We start from the raw sequence: 23,569 nt of genomic DNA, 5'->3' as shown, positions 1-23,569 counted from the left end.
AGCAAGTTGTTCAATATAAACTTCTTCTTCAAGATCTCCATTTAGAAATGCACATTTAACATCCATTTAAACTACTTTATAGTTCTTGTGTGCTGCAAAAGCCAATAAAAGTCTGACTGCCTCAATTCTGGCTACCGGTGCAAAGGTTTCATTGTAATCAATTCCTTCTTTTTGTGAATATCCCTTACAAACTAATCTTTCTTTGTTTTTGATTACCTTACCATCTTCATTAAGTTTATTTCTAAAAACCCATTTAGTTCCAATTACATTTTTGTCTTTAGGTCGGGGAGCTAATGACCGAGTGTTATTCCTTTCAATTTGTTCCAATTCATCTTGCATAAATTTAATCCAATATTTATCTTCACATGCCTCATTAATTGATGTAGGTTTAATCTGAGAAATAAGACATACCTCTTCATTTGCCAATCTTCCTCTAGTCATAACTCCTTGAAATTTGTTTCCAATTATCTGATCTTCAGAATGATTCAATCTTACATACTGGGGTGTTTTTACTTGATATTGTTCTTCATTGACTGTTGAATCCTCAAATGATGCTAGTGTAAGTGGATCACCATTTTGTACCGGTGTATTCACAATAGGTTCATTTGTGATTATATCTATTGCCGGTTCAGAGTCTGTGTACCGTGAATTTCCTCTAAACTGTTCATCAATCTTCACATTTGCACTCTCAACAATTTTTTGCAATCTCTTGTTAAAACATCTATATGCCTTTCTCTTAGATGAATAACCAATAAATATTCCTTCATCACTTCTATGATCAAATTTGCCAATATACTTATCTCTTCTAATATAGCATTTACTTCCAAATATTCTAAAATATTTAAGAGTAGGAGTATTACCAAACCATAGTTCATGAGGGGTCTTACTGGTTTCACCTCTAATATGAACTCTGTGGAATGTATAAATTGTTGTATTGACTGCTTCTCTCTAGTATATATGAGGTAAATTTTCTTTTGATATCATACCTTTGGCTGCATCCAAGATAGTTCTATTTTTCCTTTCAACAACTCCATTCTGTTGGGGTGTCTGGGGTGCTGATAGCTATCTTCTGATCCCATTCACTTCACAGAATGTATTAAAATCCTTAGATGTGAATTCACCTCCTTGGTCTGATCTCAAACATTTGATTTTCTTGCCGGTTGAATTTCCCAAATGCTTCAGATTTTTCCCTAAGAAAAGTAACCCAACACATTCTAGAATAGTCATCAATGATTAGCATAAAATACCTATCTCCTTGTATACTTCTAGTTCTTGCTGGACCACATAAATTAGTATGAATTAAATCAAGAACATTGTTAGACTTCTCTGGAATACTCTTGAAAGTTTCTCTAACTTGCTTTCCAAATTGACATTCCTTACATACCAGATTGTGAGGTTTAACAATCTTAGGTAGATCTCTTATTGCCTTAGTTGTACTGATTTTCACGATGCACTCAAAATTTACACGACAAAGTCTCTTATGCCATAACCAACTTTCATCAATATGTGCAATCAAACATGCTTTCTTATTGTTGTTCAAATGAAAGATATTACCTCTAGTCTGATTACCAGTTGCAATTTCCAAATCAATTTTGTTTAATTCACCAACACTCAAAATATTATGCTTCAAACCTTCAACATAGTAAACATTATCAGTATTGTGCTTACCATCAAAAGATATAATGCCTTTTCCTTTGATCAAACACGCTTTATCATCTCCAAATCTTACTAGACCTCCATTATATTCCTGAAAGGTTAAGAATTTACTCCTATCACCAGTCATGTGATGTGAACATCCTTAATCAATAATCTATTCATCCTTATCTTCAACTTTAGCTGTCAGGGCCTTCTCTACCGGTTGAATAGTAGGTGTCTGTTGATCATCTGTTATAGCAATAAAATCCCATCCATTGTCTGTCAGATCCTCATCAGAATCATCAGTAACTCCTTCATCAGCATAATAACAAGATTTATCTCTATTCTTCTTAAACTTGTATTTCTGATAATCAGGGTTAGGCTTATATGTTCTTTTAGCTTCTTCTCTTAATCTTGTATGTCTATCAAGACATCTGGAATCCATATGACTAATCTTATTACAGTTAAAACATTTAAAGGGCACTTTACCTTCATACTTACTTCTAATTGGACCCTTAGGCATATTCCTTGCAAATAGTGCTTCAATTTCTTCAAGTTATTCATTTTCTCTCATGCTTTCTTCAAGTTATCTTGCATAAAAGGATTTCCAATCAGATTTCTTAGATGATGATGATGATGATGCTACATATGATTATGATGCCTTGAAAGCTAGATCTATCTTAATAGTAGAAAAAGGACCAAATTCCTCAAGTTCAAAAGCTGAAAGTTTTCCAACCAAGGTGTCTCTAGATACTGATGCATTAGGCATTGTTCTCAATTCATTTATAGCAGTAACTTTCATTTTATATTCTAGTGGCAAAGCTCTTAAAACTTTAGAAACAATCTCATCTTCACTTAAGGTTCCTCCACAACATTGTATACCCAAAACAATTTCATTTACTTTTTCAATAAAAGAAGAAATTCTTTCTTCTTCTTCCATTTTCATATTTTCATATCTGACCCGAAAGTATTCAAGTTTTGCAATTTTGACTATGGAATCTCCTTCATTCAATGTTTCTCATTTGTCCCAAATAGCTTTAGCAATAGATCTGTCTAACAATCCCATGACTTGTTGATCTAATAATGCGCTCAAAAGTGCTTCTCTTGCTTTGCAATCATTTTCCTCATCTTTAGCCAAGTTAGGTGGATTAAATTGACCTTGAGTAGGAGTAGTATAGCCATTATTTGTAATGTCCCATATGTCCTTTCAAATGCAATTCAAATATGTCTTCATCCTAATCTTCCTTATGCCATAGTTAGTTCCATCAAGTTTTAGAATGTCCTTCCTAAAATAGTTAGAAGACATTGGATCTCCTCAAGCTGTTAAACTTCTGCAAAAAAGAGGACTAAGCTCTGATACCAATTGTTAGGTCCCAGAGACAAATGAGAGGGGGGGTAAATGAGTTGTCCAATGAATTCACCAAAATTAACTTAACCAAAACTTAATGCTTAATGTCGGTAAACCAAACTTTATGCTGATAGACAGTTTATCAGTTAATTGCAGTACCGAAAAAGATTAATGCATGAAATAGAAAGACATCAACATTCACAACACATAACATAAATGTTTGTACGTGGAAACCCTATAAGGGAAAAAACCATAGTAGGAAGCCTTACCCACAATCAAATGATACTACTGCAAATAGTATGTGTGTACAATATGGATTTTGCACTTGCAGAAAGGCCAGCTGCCTAGAGCTCACTGCTCAATCACAAAATGAGAGTCACACTGACTATAATTGGATGGTTAAATCCAATGATAATGTACTGCTTAGAATAGAATCCTCATATGCTAGATTCATTACTAGTTAAGTTCCGATTGCCTTCACAAAAAACCTTCCTTCAACCTTCAAATTATGTCTGCATGTATAGCTCTGCTATTTTTGCATATACCCTATTACAATTCTTTTTCCAAACGCATATCAATCTCACAAATGAGATCTTACATTTATACCATAACCTAAGACCAATTGAATAGGTTGGCTCACTAAAAGATATTATAATAAAATGAATTACAAATAAATTGATATCTGATGCATGATGTTGGCTCAATGTATTTACAATAATAATAAATCATCTCCATAACATGTCGTGCTGATCTAGAATAGATATGTCTGTCGGTGTATATCCTGGACCTATTTGCCAATAACAACAAATATACAAACCCGAATAAAACAATAACCAAATCATCAAAACCAATAACCAAATCATCAAAACCAAGTGATCAAATAATGTCTTTGACAGAATCAAGTAGTCTCCAAGTCATTCCAAGTGTCGGTGAACAATATAACCTGCCAGTGAACCAAATACTGGTGACTACGCATAAGTCTCTGACTTGTCGGTGAACATAACAAGAATCTCCAAGTGCTGATAAGTGTTGACAAGTGATGATAGGTGTTGACATCAATAACAACTATATCGACATATCCAAAATACCAACATGTGGTTGTTGGCATATGGACACTCCAATGAGACATTGTGTGTGATTGAAGGTTTTGTCATTGATGGCAACCTTGCAATCCTATGGCACTGGCAAGACATTATACCAGCAAAGCATTACACAGGCAACCTTGCAATCCTATGGCATCGGCAAGACATTATACTGGCAAAGCATTACACAGGCAACCTTGCAATCCTATGGCACCAGCAAGACATTATACCAGCAAAGCATTACTCAAACAAAATAGTGCTCCGGCATCAACAAAATCAATCTACACTGGCACCAGCACAGAAGATGTACATCGGCACAGAAGATGTACACTAGCACAGAAGGAAATATGTATACTGACATAGAAGCCGACAAGAATTTTGATGTGTAATATTTTGTTTATCATTGTAAGCTGACTTGGCAAATTGTAAAATGACTCTTGTATATAAAAGAGATCATTGTAGGCATTTGTAGGATATGGAGGGAATCCAATAAATAAATTATAAGGCAGACCTAATGTGCGAATTGTAGATCAAGGGTATATGTAAAGAATAGAGCAAGAACTGGTACTGAATCTAGCATTGAAGATGCTATTGTAAAACAATACAGAATATTGGATTTGTGTAAATCCTCTTTGTAAGTCAGTGTGACTTCTCGTTGAGCAGTGAGCTCTAGGCAGTTTGCCTTTCTGCATGTGCAGGCCCCTATTGTAAGTAATATTCTCTTATTGGCCAGTAAGTGAATATTGTGGGTCACAAATCCCACTGAGGTTTTTCCCACACTGGGTTTCCTCGTTAAACATCTTGTGTTATGGTGTTCTTTTCATGTGGATGCTTTTGATTCTGTTATTTGCATTAATTCTTGCATATCGGTATACTGTTACTTTATATTCTGCATATTCAATTTTAAGAAAACTTCATTATCGATCAGATACTGATTCACCCCCCCCCCCTCTCAGTATCTGTGGGAACCCTAACAATTGGTATCAGAGCCTGGTCCTCTATTTTCAAAAGCCTAATAGCTTGAGGAAGATCTTGACACCAGTAAAGATGGAAAATATGATGAAGCAACTTGAAGGAGCTCTTACTAACTATGATGCAGAGAAGTTGAAAAATATCAAATTAGAAGATGATTTAAAAGCGGCTCAGGACGTTATTCAGGCACTTCAAGAAAATCTTACTGTTACAAGAAACAAGAGAAGAGAACTTTGTGAAAAATTGCAAAATGAAAATGATGAAAAGGAATCACTAAATGATATGATAAGTAAATTGAAACAAGAGATCATGACAACAAAAAATGAAATGTAGGATATGGCTATGAGATTCTGCAAAGAGATTGAGGACATAAAGAAGAATGATGAACAATTGACCAGAAGACTAAGTGATGTAGCAAATGAGAACACAAGACTTAGCTATGAAAATGATATGTTGAAGACAGATTTGATGCACACTCAAAATGACTCGAATGAACTAATGAGACAAAAAGAGATCTTGGAAAGGGAATTGGAAACTACAAATCAACACAAAGAAAAATTCAAGAAAAGCTCAAAAGAACTCGGTACCTTATTGAAGAATCAAAAACCCAAAGGTGACACTTCTGGAGTTGGATTTGAAGTTGGAGAAAGCTCTGGTACTGCAAATACCCAAGGTCAAAGAAAACTGGTAAGACCCTCTAATACTTACAAATTCAATGGAAAATGCTTTAACTGTAATAAATATGGTCATAGGGCAAATCAATGTAGATCTAGGAATTATCAGAACATCAATCCTCCGACTGGTCAATGCACCAAATCCAACAAAATTGGTCATAACTCTAAAAATTGTAGAATGAATGTAAGATGTTATGTTTGTGGAAGATTTGGTCATTTATCAAATAAATGTAGAACACAAACTGGCATAGGTTATGGGAAAGCTATTTAGAAAAATAATGTAACTTGTTATGCATGTAACAAAATTGGTCATATTGCTAAATTCTGTAGAAGTAAAGGTACACCGGTAGATAACAAAAGTAATAGCTTGAAAGGTAAAGAAAAGGTTGAAGAGGTTAAGCAAGAATTTTCAAAGCAATGGATTAGAAAAGGTGATCTAAATATTGGGGTTACTCCTCCACCGGTAGAACCAACAAATGCTTCACTGGTAGGACAATATGATGCTCCACTGGCAGGACAGAGCAATGCTCCACTGACAAGATGTTCTTCATCAAATTGAAGAAAATTATCTTGAGGGTTTGGCAATTTAATGACACATGTGCTATTATTCCCTCAGTTAGAGAAAAGAAGTTGAAAATCCTTCATTACCGGCAAATAAAGTTCAGTTAATACATTGACGGCAAACAATTAATGTGGTAGGTGGTAGAAAAGACTTTATAAAATAAGGTTTTTGGCTCCATTTCATTTCACCATGAATTCAAACCTTCAGAGAGCGCGAAGATTTCTGAGCTAAGGCATTCCGAGCAAAGAGGCAAAGCACCTCAACAATCAATCCATCCAAAGGCAGAAAAAGGTATTTATCATCATGGATCCTCCTCTGCACCTGAATTCATAGCAAACCCTACAATAGTCGAGGTTATAAAATGACCTAGGTCCGTGTTTGAGCTAGTTCCCGAGGTAGCTAAGAAAGATGACAACACAGGTGCTTTTTCCCAAATTCCAAAGGGTGTTGTTTATGCAGAAGACCCTAGAATGTATATTCATTGCAACATAGAAGAATTAGGTGATGAAGAAATCAAAAACATGTACAAATCTATTATATGTGACAATGCCGGAAATGTGAAACCTAAACATAAAATTATTGAAACCCTAGGATTCACTGAAATCCTCTGCATTCCTGAATTTTCCAAGGAAGTGGTTAGGATAGTTCTTAACAGGGTACATGGCTCATTCTTTTTGCTTGAATTAGTGCATAAAATTACAAAGGTAGCTATGAAAGTAGTAACAGGGTTACCTTCCACCGGTACCAGACCTGACAAAACCAAGAAGGTCTCCAATGACCTAGTAATGAAATTAACTGGTGCAACATCAGACAAAAGATCATTAAGGGTTAATGATGTGACCGATACAAATGTGAGATTCATTAGCATGATTCTAGGTTACAAAGCAACTCATGCAAATAGGCTTAACTCTATTTCCAGTTTATGCATAAAGAGTGCTCATGACATGGTTAAGAACAATGTAAAAATTGATATCTGTGAATGGTTAAAAGATGAGTTAATTGACAATTTGGCAAAAATCAAGAAGGATAAGAAAGGAACCTTTAGATTTGGAAATTTACTTGTATGCTTAATGCTACATATAACCAAACAGGCTCCCGGTATAGGCAACAAGGATTTTGGATTTGACATACTGGTAGGAAAACAATTGTCTGACTTAATCAACAACATGGGTGAAAACAAAGAAAAGAATATCCATGAGTATTTTCAAGCACTAAAGGTCAAAATGAATAAGAGGATCAGACTATCACAAGAGATCATCAACAAATACAAGGATGATATATGCTTCATAATAAAAAAGGATGAGATCTGGATGGAAGCAGTCATCCCAAGAACAATCTGGATTATAGAAATGGGGTATGAAACAGATGACCACATAGTGGAAACTTATGCCAAAGCACTTCTGGAAGCCCCCAATGAACCAAAGGAAGAAGTATTTGGTAGTGCTGAGCACATTGAAAGTCAAATTCAATCTAAAAAGAGAGTAAAGAAAGTTGAGGCATCTGTGAGGAAAGGAAGCAGGCAAGCAAAAGCCTTAAAAGATGATGTACTAAAGAAAACCGGCATAATAGAAGAAAAGTTGGCAACCCAACAGCCTAAAACTCATCAATCACCGATAAATACCTCCTCAGAAGGAGATATGCCAACAACTTTCAAAAGAGTTGTTAGGAAAAGAGACCCCTCACCGGTATCCACTCCTTCACCTAGAAGGACAAGACAGAAGCAACAAGCTGTAAGGTCTCCAGTCAAGAAAGCCACACCTAAGAAAAAGTTGACCCCCAAAAGGAAGAAGAAGACAGACACTGACTTGGCCCCTTTTGACATATTACTGAATGAAATCATAAAGGAAGGTAAATTGAAAAACATAGTGAAAATCTATGACACCCTATCAAAAGATGAGAAAGGACAAGTTGAGGAAAGTGTTATACTACACATGGACATGTATAATAAGTTTTTGATGCAAGTCCTAAATGAAATTCCTGATGAATTATATAAAAGACTTGAGGCCAGAAGGCAAGGAATAATTGAGTTGGATAAGAAAATTAAAATAGAAAAATTACTTGCAGTATACCCGGTCAACTCACCTAAGGAAATTGATGATTTGATAGCTCAGGCCAACCGGACAATCTTTCCCACTGCTCACCGACAAATATCATTAATGGCAGGTAGAGTTACTAAAGTTTCAACTGAAACAGAAGATGGTTGGGATAGATTCTTGGTTAAAAAAGAAAAGCAAGAAGAATATATGAATCCCAAGCCCATTCTGGTATATCAAAAGGACAAAGGGAAAGGTAAAGTTGGTGGACTGCCAAGTATCAATATTAGAGACAACTTACCCCCACCTCCTTTAAATACTCCACCGGTAAAAACAACTGCAAAAGATCAACCGACAGTTGAGAGCATGGACATAGAGGATAACAATCCTAATCCTGAAGTCCTATATACTGTAAATGTTGATACTCAAAAAATCAACATAGTGGTAGATAAGGATACCACAGATAAATCTGATAATAAAGAGCAACCGGCAACAGGAAACCAAGAGCAACTGGCATCAGATTCAGAGAAAAAGATGGAATCTAGAACACAAACAAAGCAATCAATTGAGCTAAAGGCTCCAGAACAGATGCCAACAGTAAGAAATGATGCAGGAAAAACTGTGCTTAAAGAGATGGAGACACAAATAGACCTACCAGAGGTCAATACCAGCATGGTCTCTTCCACCGACACTCAGTCTACTGGGTCACCATCAAGTGTAACAGAGGTATTTCTTGATTCTATCAAGAAAATAACTGATTATAGCTCACAAGCCTATAAAGCAATAGATGATTCAATTCCAGTTTTGAAAATAATAGCTCCAAATTGTAATATAGCCAACAAAGATTCTTTAGGCCAGTTGGATACACTTTGTAAATATATTTTTGGAAATTTTGAGCAAACAAAGTTAGAAACTGTAAAGGAAAGTGTAGAAAAAGAGAAACAAAAATTCTTTGAGGAAGGAATAAAGAAGTGTAATAGGGAATTTGACACACTTCTACCGGAACTATGCAATTTATTGAAAGAGTACAAAAATCTATATAAAGACACATGTAAGATAAAATTTTTGACCACGGATGTAGACAAAAAGATGAGCAAGGTACAGGAAGAGATCAATAAACTTGCTGATAATTTTGTTAACTCACTAGATACATTATCAGTTTTTGAGGAAAAGATAACAAATTTTGAGGAAGAATTGCTCAAATTAGAAAGAGAAAAGAGAAAATAATAAACAAGGCAAAATTTTTGAGATCTAAACTAAGTCCAAGATTGGACTATTTAGCATCTCTGCATAAGGAAATCTTAGAGGCACTAACACAGGGTAGCAAAACACTAGCAGAGCACTTGCAGCATCTCACCGGTATAGTACACAGAACTGAGATAGCAATAAAGGAGAGCAAGAAGTTTATAGATGGTATAAACTTAATTTTGGGAGATATTCTTCAGATAATAACTACCCAACTACAAGGTTGAGGTTATGAATTGGTACAACTACAAATCTAGTAACCTTTGTCATTGATGCCAAAGAGGGAGTAGTAGATGAGAAAATTCAAAACACAAGGATCACATGCTCAGGGGGAGCCCTCATATTTTTGGTAACATTTTTTTTTGGTATACACATTTTTGGATATCTTTTTGAAATTTCTCATGAGTGTTGCCATCAATGCCAAAGGGGGAGATTGTTGGCATATGGACACTCCAATGAGACATTGTGTGTGATTGAAGGTTTTGTCATTGATGGCAACCTTGCAATCCTATGGCACTGGCAAGACATTATACCGACAAAGCATTACACAGGCAACCTTGCAATCCTATGGCACCGGCAAGACATTATACCGACAAAGCATTACACAGGCAACCTTGCAATCCTTTGGCACTGGGAAGACATTATACCGGCAAAGCATTTCTCAAATAGAACAGTGCTCTGACATCAACAAAATCAATCTACACCGGCACCGGCATAGAAGATGTACATCGGCACAGAAGGAAATATGTATACCGGCACAGAAGCCGACAGGACTTTCGATATGTAATATTTTGTTTATCATTGTAAACCAGCTTGGCAAATTGTAAAATGACTCTTGTATATAAAAGAGATCATTGTAGGCATTTGTAGGATATGGAGAGAATGCAACAAATAAATTATAAGGCAGACCTAATGTGCGAATTATAGGTCAAGGGTATATGTAAAGAACAGAGCAAGAACCGATACTGAATCTGGCATTGAAGATGCTATTGTAAAGTCGTACAGAATATTGGATTTGTGTAAATCCTCTTTGTAAGTCAGTGTGACTTCTTGTTGAGCAGTGAGCTCTAGGCAGTTTGCCTTCCTGCATGTGCAGGCCCCTATTGTAAGTAATATTCTCTTATTGGCCAGTAAGTGAATATTGTGGGTCACAAATCCCACCAAGGTTTTTCCCACACCAGGTTTCCTCATTAAAGATCTTGTGTTATGGTGTTCTTTTCATGTGGATTCTTTTGATTCTATTATTTGCATTAATTCTTGCATACCAGTATACTGTTACTTTATATTCTGCATATTCAGTTTTAAGAAAACTTCATTACCGGTCAGATACTGATTCACCCCCCCCCTCTCAGTATCTGTGGGAACCCTAACAGTGGTAGGTTTGGAGATGTTTCTAATCAGTGCATATTAAGAGGAAATCAAGGAAATTTTAGGCCTAGATAAGGATATGTTGTATGCTACAATTGCAACAAATCTGATCACATTGCAAGATTCTGTAGAAGCAGAAATGGGAATAGGAATGGTCCAACAGACAACAACAAGAATGTGCAAGAAGACAATAAATACAAAGAAAAAGTGGATGAGATTCGAGATCAAATGAAGAAGACATGGGTTAAGCAGAGTGATTCAAATGTGGGGAATGGATCCACACATGAATCTGGTATTGGAAATTCCTTGGGGAATTGAATTAAGGCCTTCGGCCTAAGGGGAGTTTTCATGAAAATATTATGCACCCCTATAGTAGAATGTACCTGAATGCAACAGGTTGGTAGATGCTATTTTAGGGTATTACAAATGATGTGAGATGATCTTCAGAAGAATCTAATAAATAATGAAGGTCCGTAGATAATTCTTTGTGAGTTGTCTGTAAAAGCTGAGTATCCAAAATATTTAGGGCTAAACACATTTAATGCACCCTAAAAGTTAGATAAGTGAATGATAAAAATCCATTTTGCCATTCATTTTTCACTTTGCATTCAAGAGAAGAAGAGTAGAGCGCTCTAGGAGAAGATTATCCAAGAGACCAAAGCATGAAAGTGAATCTTGTGCAAAACACTAATCCGGTGGTTGAGGTATTTATTGGTGGAACTTTTCAAACTATAAATTTCTGAAATGGCTACTTCTGGTATGGCGACTCTACTAGTTGTAGATATTACTGAGAGAGCTCAGCCAAACTTCAAGAAACACCCATTTATTTATATCGAAGATGACCCAAAAAGTGCATTCTCATCAGTCCCATACGGTGTTCTACATATCGAGGATATTAGAATTTACACTCATTGTAACCTCGAGGAGTTAGGAAGCTCTCACTTGTTGAATCTTTACAATATTCAGCTGCTAGATGATAATTTCAAGTTTAAACCTGAATTCAAAATGCTGGAAGAGAAAGATTTTCTACAATCCATTCAAAATCACCAAGAGTTCCATTAGGGTAGTAATAGAGTTATGCACAACTGGTGATTTGCCTACTTTGAAATCTATGAAGAACTAGATTGTTACCGATGCAACCGGTTCAAAGTTTGACATGATAGCCATGACTATAAATGACATTCTTGAGGATGATGTGAGATTTGCCTCGATGGTGATAAGATACAAGATCTACAGCTCTAGTTGGGAGACTTTTGTATTTGGAACTGCTATCTACACTGCATATGAGATGATGTAGTAAAATAAGAAGTATGACTTATGTGAGGTACTCCAGAGTGAGATATTAAAGAACCTAGACAAGATCAAGAAGAACAAGAAGAATTATTTCAAGTATGGCACTTTAATCTTGTGTTTGTTGTTTTTCTTCATGAATGAAGTTTCGGGAATAGCTCATGTCTAATGGGCATATGATAGACCATTATCTATCCAAATTAGATATTTTCTACACAACATTGGAGATAGAAAAACCTAAAAAGCCATTCTATATGAATATTTCAAAACATTTCAGAGTGCAATGCATGAGAGGGAGAGGATCCCTAAGTCTATAGTTGAGAAATATAAGGACAAAATTTTCTTAATGGTTGACACAGACAAATATTTGATGGAAGGAGTTGAGCCAAGAAATATTTGGATCATGCTCATGGAATATGAGGTGGATGAAAAAATTCTTGATCTATATGCACAACATCTCCTGAGAAACTGGTAGATGTTTTAGAAGAGATATTTGGTACATTTGCTAAGAAGGACTTGAAACTATACTCTCAATTTAATAAACTATAAAATTAGAAGAAAGTGAGGAAGCATGTTGAAGAATATGCAGAAAGAATTGAAATCTCTAAGGAAGAAGTCTAGGAGGTGAGGAAGAGAACTCAGGAAGCAGAGAAGTCAGTAAAAGTTGAACAAATTGGTCTAGAAGCCTCTGTTCCCAAGCCAAATAATACTAGAAACATTGTTCCCTCATCTAGTTCTTCTAAGCCAATCAAAACTCTAGTCAGGCCATCCAAAAAGGGTGAGAAGAGGAAGAAAGAGAAGAGAACAAGAGTTTATGTCACTGTGAAGGATGATAAGGAGACCGAGTCTGATGAAGAGGTGAAGAAAATGAAGACCAAGGGCACCAAAGCCACCAAAATATCTAAGGACAATCCCCCCAATGAAGGCCAAGCCAACAAGAAGGTGAATATAGATTCTAATAAGCCTAGTATGACAATCCAAGAGGTTGAAGAAGCCTTAACAGTGCAAGGTAATATAAAGCCTCTTTCTAACTTTTATGACAAATTTGATGACTCTAGAAAAAGGATTCTAGAAGAAGCCACTATTAAGTATTTAAAATTTTTCAATAGGGATCTTGTAGAAATAACGTTAGAAATTCCAAAAAGCTTATATGAAATTTTTGAAATTAGGAGAAATACTGCAAAGGTAGAAGATGAAAGGTTAAAAGAGTATGTAATAGTCAGTATATGTCCGGTAATAGCAATGGAGGAAACAAAAAGAATACTCAAAGAAGCCCAAAAGCATTTTAGGAGTAAAACAAGAATTAATAAGATTATGATTGGGCAAGTGAAGTAATGAACGATACTAAGGCAATCCTAAAACCAATTTTAGAGAATAATCAATATGATGTTGCATCATCCGCTTCAGTGGTGTAGAAAGAACTAAAAGATGATCAAGCCAATGTAAATATTCCCTCTGTACCGGAAAAGGATGGTGTAGATAAAAATTTTAATTAAGAAGGGAGAAGAGTTGAATAAAGGTGAAGAGGAGATAGGTAAAGGAAATGAGCTAACGATGCTCCTGATCAACCTATGGACACTGTGCCATCTATAGAAACCCAAGCTCCAGTTGATATTGTATATCCAAAGGAGGTTAAGGCTGAGATTGAAGGGATTGATGTTGTCTCTGAAGCAAGAGACACTACTAAGGATGTCAAGGAGTTTCTTGAGAAGGATAAGTAGATTTTTAAGGATCCTATTAGATATTGTTAAGAAGTTTGCTGGACCAATGTGTTGTCATTGATATCAACATATTTCTAGGTGTGTTCTAGTATTGCAATCAACTTAAATGAGTTGGTTTGGCTAGTGTGTTGCAGATGAGTTGTTGCAGATTAAAGGGTAATGAGAAGTATATCTAGTTGATTCAACTAAAGTTTTAGAGGTCTGCATGCTGATTTGATCGAGTTATGAGATTTGGTATTATGGTTGGTTTTTTTCTTGTTCGGTGTTGAACAATTTTTTAGATTTTGCTTTGCATTTCTCTGTATTGAAATATCTTGGTTTGTGGATTTATTCTAGAGTGCTTATGAAATTCATATATGTCCTCAATTTAGATGGTTCATGATTTAGAGGTCTGCAAGTGAATCTTTTAGTTTGATGGTCAGTTCAGTGTGTGTTCTTGGGGTTCGGTATAATGATGATGAAGATTCTAGTAAGTGATGATGTTGTAGTTGTTGCTGTGGTAATTCATGATGCTTGTGGATTTTTCTTATTGGAATTATTGTCATTGATGTCAACATGTGATGTAGAGAAATAAGTGTTGCAGGTTGTAGAGTGATCATGTAGACAAACAAGTGTTGCAGATTGTAAATTTATCATGTCGGGATAACAATACTGATCAAGTGTTGGAGTGAAGTTGTCATATTGGTATAGCAATGTCGAAAAAAAAGGCAGAGGCACTTTTCGAGATAGAAAGACAAAGGCTAAGTAGCATTTTTGAGTAATGTCGATAGAGTAAACTACTCTGACATAACTATGTCAGAATATCTATGCCAACCAGAAGACCAAGGATGTTCATCGAGATAGCTTTTCAAGGCGAAATGACAACTTTCCACTATGCCGATAGTGTGAGCTATTCTGACAAAGGAAAATGAAGAGAAGAGCCCATGGTGAGTTTGTTGGAATAACATATGCCGATATGTCGAACGACTACGGATATGTCATTTGAGATACTTTATGTCGATGAAGTGTGTCACTATAGAATATGCATTTTGGAATACCTATGCCGACAATGTGAGATCGACATAATGTCATCGATATAACTTGCTCTGTCATTTTTTGCATGTTTTCTCTATGTTGATAGTTATGACTATTCCAATGAATGGTCATTTGGCTTGAAGTCTTCAGTTCGGTATAGTTTATGGTGATAAGGAAAATCAAAGGGGAGGTTCTCATCGAAGTAACCTATGTTGATGTAGTTTTTCATCATGAAGTTTAAGTATTGGGATATCTATGCCAATAAAGGTGAGTTGACAGTATGTCATCGGTTTAACTTGTTTTGTCGATCTAACAAGCTTTTCTTATGTTGATAGTTATGCTTATTCTGATATATGGTGGATTAGCTTGGAGGTTCCTTATTTGGGATAGCGTATGGTGACAAGTGAAATCAGAGGTGAGTTTTTTGATTGAAACAACTCTGCTAATGAGAGGGATCAAAGTCATAAAGTGATCATCGGGATAAGTTTTGAAGATGAAATAGAGGCAACATGTTAACCTGATAGTTATAACTATACCGATGGATCTTTGAGAGGCCAACTTTGGGATAGCTATAGCGATGAACATTTTTCTTTTGTAGACCTCAGAACATGAAGGTTAGTCTCAGCATGGAAACTGACTGATCTATGTAGCTTGATTGTCCATGTGTATCTTGACTGACCTTGACCATCTGAACTAGATGAAGAATAAGAGGACATGTGGCTCTTTGGTGGACAAAACAAATTGGATATGGTGTAGTCGTGATGAACTTATAAGGCACTGAGAGGGGGGTGAATCAGTGCAAGTAAGAACAATATAGATCTTATTATTAATTTCACCAACTTAAAACTAAATAGGCATATAAAAAATAACACCAAGTAAGAAATCACCACATAAAGCATAAACCACATGACACAAGAGGTTATACATGGAAAACCCAAATGGGAAAAACTATGGTGGGAGTTATTACCCACAAAGATCCATCATCTGCAGTATAGAGATCTAACCAGTTAAGGTCTACAACACCCGGTTAGGGGCACATCTTGTTAGGAGTGTCTAAGCTCAATTAAGAGCTATACAATAAGGCCTGTGAGGACCTTCCCTATTAGAATCTACCCACATTACTAGTATTTGAAAACATGAGTTAATGTGTCACCTGGTTAGAGGATTTAATGTCAAACCTATTAGGATCCGACTGCACCCTGTTGAGAGTGACCTTGTGAGAGGATTTTCTTGTTCCAACTATTAGGGAGACAACAAGTTCAAGTGATCTCAGTATAATGCCATTAGTTTCTAATAAGATCTGCTTGAGAAAATTACAACTTCACATATACTTCATCTTATAACTCCTCTGATCAATGCACTATCAGAAATACACAATTCTCTACTCAACCCTTACACATTCAAGCTCATACTCATATATCCCTTCGTACCTCATCACACATCTTAAAACATTATTACGTCGGCTAGAACCTTGTAACAATTCCCTAGGTTTAATGTATCTAGACAATCTTGTACTGTATACCTTAGTTATGTCGGCCAGCAACATAACAAATCCAATTTTGTGTTGTTTTACTGATCTGAGTGATTTTCATCACTACCAGTTGAATGTCCATCAAAATACCTGCTCAGTCAATCAGATCTTGTTCACCTGATCAAATCTGCACATGCGGTCATGAACATATCTTCATCTACAAGTCCTCATTGCTGCTATAAAACCACATCATCCCATTCTTCATAAATTTCATATACCGATTGTTAGAATATTATTTTGTAATTCTTTTACCGATTAAAGTCATAATTACCGATTCTGATAAAAATTGTCTCTGCTTACTGGTTGCATAGTAGGACTTAGATGACTGTAGAAACATAGTTGCCATCAATGACAACATATAACATAGTCATCATACAACAATCTAATCTCTTAACAAAATAGACATGTACCAGTTGCATCAAGCAAACAAACATTACCGGTTAAGATAAAATGATCAAATGCCAACAATCTCCCCCTTTGGCATTGTTGCATGCTATTATAAAAAATGAAAGAGGCTCCTATTACTCCCCCTTTACATTACATACAAAATTTTGACTGACTCTTAACCATTACTCCCCCTTTAACAACAATGTCAAATAAAGAAGTAAAATACATGCAAGATATATATATTTTACATCAAAATTTGTATCAGAGAATATATAGATATAAGAGTCATAAAGTCTTTACAAAGAAATTTTAGAAAAAGTGTCACTGAAATGAAACTTCAATTGTTTTAGATCATTATCCCATGTCTCTAACACTGTGTCGGTAATCTCAATATGTGTCTTTATCTACCCTGCTAATTCCTCCATTGCATCAATTGTGCTCATCTCAGGTGTAGCCAAAATAGCCTCTAACTCCTTGTATGCTCGCTGTAAAATTTCCACTTTAGGAATCAGTTGAGTCTAGAGATCCTTCAATGATCTTACTCTTTTGACTTGCTCATGTTCAAACATCTCAAGTTTTTGGTGGAGTTCTACAGCTGATCTACCAAAATGAATAGATGAGTCATTTAGGGGTCTAAATATTTCACTCAAGATTTCAAGTTCTTTCTCAGCATCTTCCCTTTTCTCCTTCAAGTTAGCACAAAACAGTAATTTTTTTTGAAATAGTAGCCAAAATCTTTCCTCTAGTTTGAAGTGCATTCTTCAATAATTCCTTATTAACTCTGAGTGCTACCTTACATTTATCTATCTCAGACATTAGATGTTTTGTTCTTTTCTTCTTGTAATCCTTTTCAACTGATATGTATGTTGCATCTTCAAAAGTCTTGAGTTGATCTACGACATCGGTAACCAAATCTCCAAGTTTGTCAATGGGAGTGACAAATCTTTCGCTATTAGTATCCAGTAGGGAACTAGACAAAATATCAACTGCTATCTTGATTGTCTCTGCATCTCTCTGTTGTTCCTTCATTCTCTTCTTTTGAGCTCTGGATTGCATTCCTATTGCAATCTCCATCAATTGAGAAGAACTTGGATTGTCCATATCAATAGGTCCTTTAATGCTAGCTGAGTCATCATTATCATCATCAATTATTTTCTTCTCCTTTGTCTCCTTTTTCTTTGCCTTTTCTTTCTCTATTTTCTCCTTCTTTGTCTTATCTGCTTATGTCTTCTCTTTTTCAGTGGTGTCCTTGATCGATGGTGGTTGTGTTTCCATATTTTGTTCATTCGCCAGTACTTCCTCATCCTTCTTTTCATCAGTCTTTTCCTTTTGATTGTCATCAATATCTATATTTACACTTACTTATGGGGTTTGAGTGTCATTAGGTTGTGTGTTCACTGGTGTCTCATTAGAGTTCTTTTCTTTAGTTTTATTCTTCACTTGTTCCTCTTGATGCTCATGTTGTTCAAGCACTTGAACATCAATATCAAATACATATATATTACCAATAGCATTATAAACATTGTCTCTGGTGTTATCATTAGGAATGAATATTGATTCAATATCAATTGGATCATCATACATATACTTGTTATCTAGTTCAAAATCTATGATCTTAACACCTTTGGGAAGTTCTTCTACCTTTAGCTTTTCAGAACTATCTTCCTCAACTTGTTTTTCCTCTTCTTCATCTGGGATGAGACCTAAAGCCTTCTTGATCAACATCTCAGTTTCCTTTTGGATTGATTCAGTCTCTCCTAATAACATTCTTGTTAATCTCTTTTTGGATTTGAATAATTCTTTTGCATTAACCTTTATCTATTCAATTTCCTCTTTAGTTGCTTCTGGTTGCAGGTGCTTAAAGATATAATCAATGAATTCTTTGTCTTGGATAATGGTAGCCTGCCACCTTGCATCAATAAGATTATATAAAGAATTTGGAATCTACCCTTATAGCTCAATAACGGCTCTGCTAAATTTATTCATACTGAAGATGACTGCATCTTCAATCTCCCTTTGTTTACTTTAAGATAAATGAATAAACTTGATGTGTTCAAACCTCTGTATATCCCATAATACTTAATTATTTGAACCATCCTATTGAAAGATTCTTCTAATGTAAATGATTTCTTAGGTGATTTTACCTTACCAATTTTCTTAGGCTTCTTTACACTTTCTCTAAGTGCTCTTTTATCCTCATCTGATTTAGTAGCCTCTTCACCATTTCCCGGTTTGTGGGCTTGTTACTTCTTCCTCTTTCTGGTTTATACTGGTGTAGCAGGTGGATCAAAAGTTTTTTTCTTTCTCCATAGCTGAATTTTAAATGGTTTACCTCGTTGTGATTCAGTCGGTTTCTCTATGATCTCTTCTTCCATCTTCTTTTATGTTGCTTTGGCTCTTGTAACTCTAGTCTTACCGGTAGAGGTACTAGTAGTGGTACTGTTAGGCACACTAGATGCTTCACGTTGCTCTGTTGTGTGCTTTGCCCTAGCTATTTCTATCTATCCTTTTGTAAATCCTATTTTCTTAGCGAATGCTTCTACCTCCTTCCTTATCTTCTTTGAAATCACTGGTCTCTACATCTCAGAGTGGACTTGTAGTGATTTTTCTTTATATGTCCCAAATCTGTCTACAGTGGTATCCATTGGTTGCTCTAACAAATGGTTAGCATAAGAAATGAGTAGATCCTTGTCTACCTCATATCCCATAGGTAATACCCATATGGTTCTAGGGATAACTTCTTCCATCATACAAGTATCTGTATCCACCATGAAACAAATTGTTTTTTCATATCGGTTGACCACTTCTACCGGTATATGATCTCTAGCATGCATTTTCTTTTGAAACTCCTTGAAGTAACCCCAAGAACTATTATCAAACTTTTCCTTCAGCATCCTAATGTTGTTCTTCATCTGTAGTAGTGTAGGGGTACCTTCAATCCATTCAGCATCTCGAATACCAGGGAAATAGTTTTTAAAATAGAAAAATAATCCCAAAATCAATTGTCCAAATTTAAATCTCAACTTCTTGTCTTTCTTCACAGTTTCTACATTCACCATCAATTGGCTTCTTAGTGCCTCATCCTAATTATAATCAATATTTTTTTTACCATCTGGTAGGTAGTATGAATAGTTGTTACCGATATGTTGTTCATTCTGCTTGAATAGTAAATCTTGTACTCGATCACCATACAAGCATATTTCACAGTTGGATCATTGATGTTATTTACTGTCATGGCTCTACCATCCCATTTTGATCTTGTCAACTTCTCTACATCATTCTTGGGTATTGATCTGAGTAGGGGTACTTCACTAGTTGAGCAAAATCCAGTTACTGCATGGATGACTTCCTTGGTTATTTTATGCGGTTGATCCAACCACATAAATTGATCATGAACCTGACTTAAAATAAACCTAACTAACTCATTATCAAAATCATTCATGAAGTTGATTACATGATGGAACCCTTTCTCGGTGATACTCTTAAATTGTTCTTTCAGTATGTCCTTGTTTTCACACAATGATTTATACTAATCATGAATAATTGATACACCCATGTCCTCCTGTTTGCAGTGTTAAATGATCTGACATATTCTATATGAAAAACTCTATACGGTACACTAGATAGGGCACCGACAGTGTTTGTTTCTTCTGATTTGAAAGGATGATGTTTGAACTCCAGTCTTGGCCTCTCGATCACATCAACAAGATGCAGAGTATCCATATTAAAATATGTTAAATCTCAAAGCAAAGAGTAATATTTACTGATAAATACCTTTCCTTCTTCTCAACTAGGGTTTCACACCATCAAAACCTTCAACCTCGTTCACCGATTCACAATGTACTTCTGATCACCTCAGATCTTTGCTAAACACACTGAATGTTGCAATCACAAACTTTTCTTTTCTCTGCTTTCTTTCCAAATTCTCTCAAGATTGCAATGTGAAAAATGAAATTCAAAATGTTCTTTTTATTTTCTTTCTCTCTATAGCATTAAATTCTTTAGCCGAAAAAACCCTAAAACACCTTAGAACACTCTGAAGCATTATTACCGGTTACTAAACTTGTATGATATTTACCAATTATCATTCAAAAATACTTATAAACATCAAAATACATCAGAATATGCAGATTTAACTTATAGTACTTCATCCAGGGGTTCATCTCAAGAGTTGACAATATGCTCACCCCAAGTTGTAGAAACAACTTAGTTTGTCGGTGATGGATTCTCCACACTAGGTGAAGAATTTGATTCCTCAGATGGTTTGTCATCACTCTTGTTCTTCTAGGTTCTATTCATCTCATCTCTAGTTTCTTCAATATCAACTTTCTACTTTCCTTTCCGGTCTATATAATGATTCACCGGTTGGTTCTTTTGTGTTTTGCAAAACTTAATAATGTGTCCCTGTTTGTTGCAATGATAAAATGCCATTCTAGATGCTCTCCACAGTCTTGTGTTGCCTCTACATTTCCTTCTTATGTATTTCATTGCCACATGTCCATAATTGTTGCAGATTAAACAAATCACATTGATTCTTGTCTCCATCTCATAGGGACTAGACCAATTAACATAGGGTCTTTGCCAATTAGTGCTTCTTTGGTCATTGAAATTCATTCTCCAATAACCAACAGATCTAGGATTCATATGAGGTGTTGGATTATTGGCTCTTTACCTGCATTCGATAGATCTATGCTCATACCTGTTGCATGTATAATAGTAACCTTCAAATTTTCTAGGCACATATCTAGTATTAGCATCAGATTTTCTTCTACAAACATTAGCCGTATGTCCTAGTTTATGACAATTAAAACAAATAGGTTTGTAAGCTTTCTTACCAATTGGTAGGTTTCTGAGCCTTAGGAGCTGGTTTACTTTCATACATATTGCTCTTGGTACTAGAAGGTTCTCCTTTCTCAAATGTATTATATCCTAACCTATATGTATCACCATTCAACCTTTGAGATTGGATCTATTCATCCATCATGGTAGAACTCTTGTTGAATTTTGCAAGCTTCTCATTAGCTTTTGCAAGCTCTTTAGTAAGATCTTCATTTTGCTTCATAAGAGTCTCTCTAAGAGACATTGTCATATCAAGATTTGCTTTGATTTCTTCTTTCTCTTCTTTCTCCTCATGCCAATGTGCATAAAAAGTGCCATTCTCCTGATTTATCTTAAAGATCTCATGATCTTTCTCTTTGATCTTGTCTTTCATCTACCCTCCTAACTTCAAGTTCTTGACTCATCTAGATTGTAAGGGATTCAAGCTTTATCCTCAGGTTCATTTTCTCACCATTTAGTTTATCCACTTCCTCAACCAATTCATCTATGTTTGCTCCATCAGAAGAGCTGCTTTCATTAATCTCCAACAATTATTCAATCAGTTCTTTCCTTTTAGTTAGTGATGCCTTATACTTGCCTCTTAGGGTTTCTAGATCTTTCTTGGTTTCTGCAAGTTCCTTAGCCATTTCTTGGTAACTCATTCCTTCCCCCATATTTTCCTTAGGATTAGAGATCACTTCCAAGTGGTTAAGCCTTAAAGAAGTTTGGATTTGATACCAATTGATGAACTTATAAGGCACTAAGAGGGGGAGTGAATCAGTGCAAGTAAAAACAATACAAATCTGATTATCAATTTTGCCAAATTAAAATTCAATAGGCATATAAGAAATAACACCAAGTGAGAAATCACAACATAAAACATAAACCACATGACACAAGAGGTTATACATTGAAAACCCAAATAGGAAAAACCAGGGTGGGAGTTAGTACCACAAAGATCCACTATCTGCAGTATAGAGATTTGACCGATTAAGTGTTACACAGTTCAAATAACTGGAAGACAACTGAGAGGGGGGGTGAATCAGTTGTCTCAGATTACCGGAACCTTAAGTAATTAAAAATTTAATATCGGAACCCAAAAGGGTCAATATTGGAATGTTGGGACTCATTAAAATTGAGTCAAGTTTAGAGGCCCAATTCAAAATTTTGCTTTGCATTTCCAAATAAGTCAGTTTGAATGGCCTAGTTTGTGAGAGGTCAAAATGGAGCTGGTTGATTTTCAGAGGGTAAGGATCGAAAGACATGTCCTACACCTTTCATTTTTCCTATGAAGTGATGTGCAACTTTTAGAATTCAGTTTGGAGAAGTTTACTTGGTACCCATTTCGAGGGGTGAGCTGAAAGTGCATTTTAGGCAAGAATGCAGATTTTATTGAGTAGCCTACTTTGAGAAATTATATCTTTTTCCCTATTTATCATCATGAAGAAATTAAAATTGGATTGGATTCTATGCATAAATGTGAGTCATCCTACAAAATTTCAAGTCCTAATGAATCCATTCGCTAAGTTTTCAAAGCCAAATCCGTTTGCAGTTTGTGTGTTTTGGCAAGTCCCTATTTCGCATAAGTGTAAAAGTTGCCTCAGTGGGTGTCATGTCAGAATGTTTTTTTCAGGCTAATGTTGGTATAAATGATGAGCTACGTTTCAAATTTAGAGCCTCTGGCAATCTGTTTGATCAGTTTTTAGAAGGGTTCATTTAGCTATCATTTTCAGTCTTCTACACTTTCAGTGCTATGTCAGTTAATGTAGCCATTTTTGTGAGTGCACCATTTGCATCCTGTCAATCTTGTGATCAAACTGAGATTTCCAAGTTTTAATATATACTTCAAGGTACCTGTGTTTCAAATTTGGGGGCCTACGGAGGTTGTT

The sequence above is a fragment of the Cryptomeria japonica genome, chromosome 6, assembly GCF_030272615.1.
Source record: "Cryptomeria japonica chromosome 6, Sugi_1.0, whole genome shotgun sequence".
NCBI lineage: Eukaryota > Viridiplantae > Streptophyta > Pinopsida > Cupressales > Cupressaceae > Cryptomeria > Cryptomeria japonica.
Note: the sequence above shows the minus strand (reverse complement) of the source record.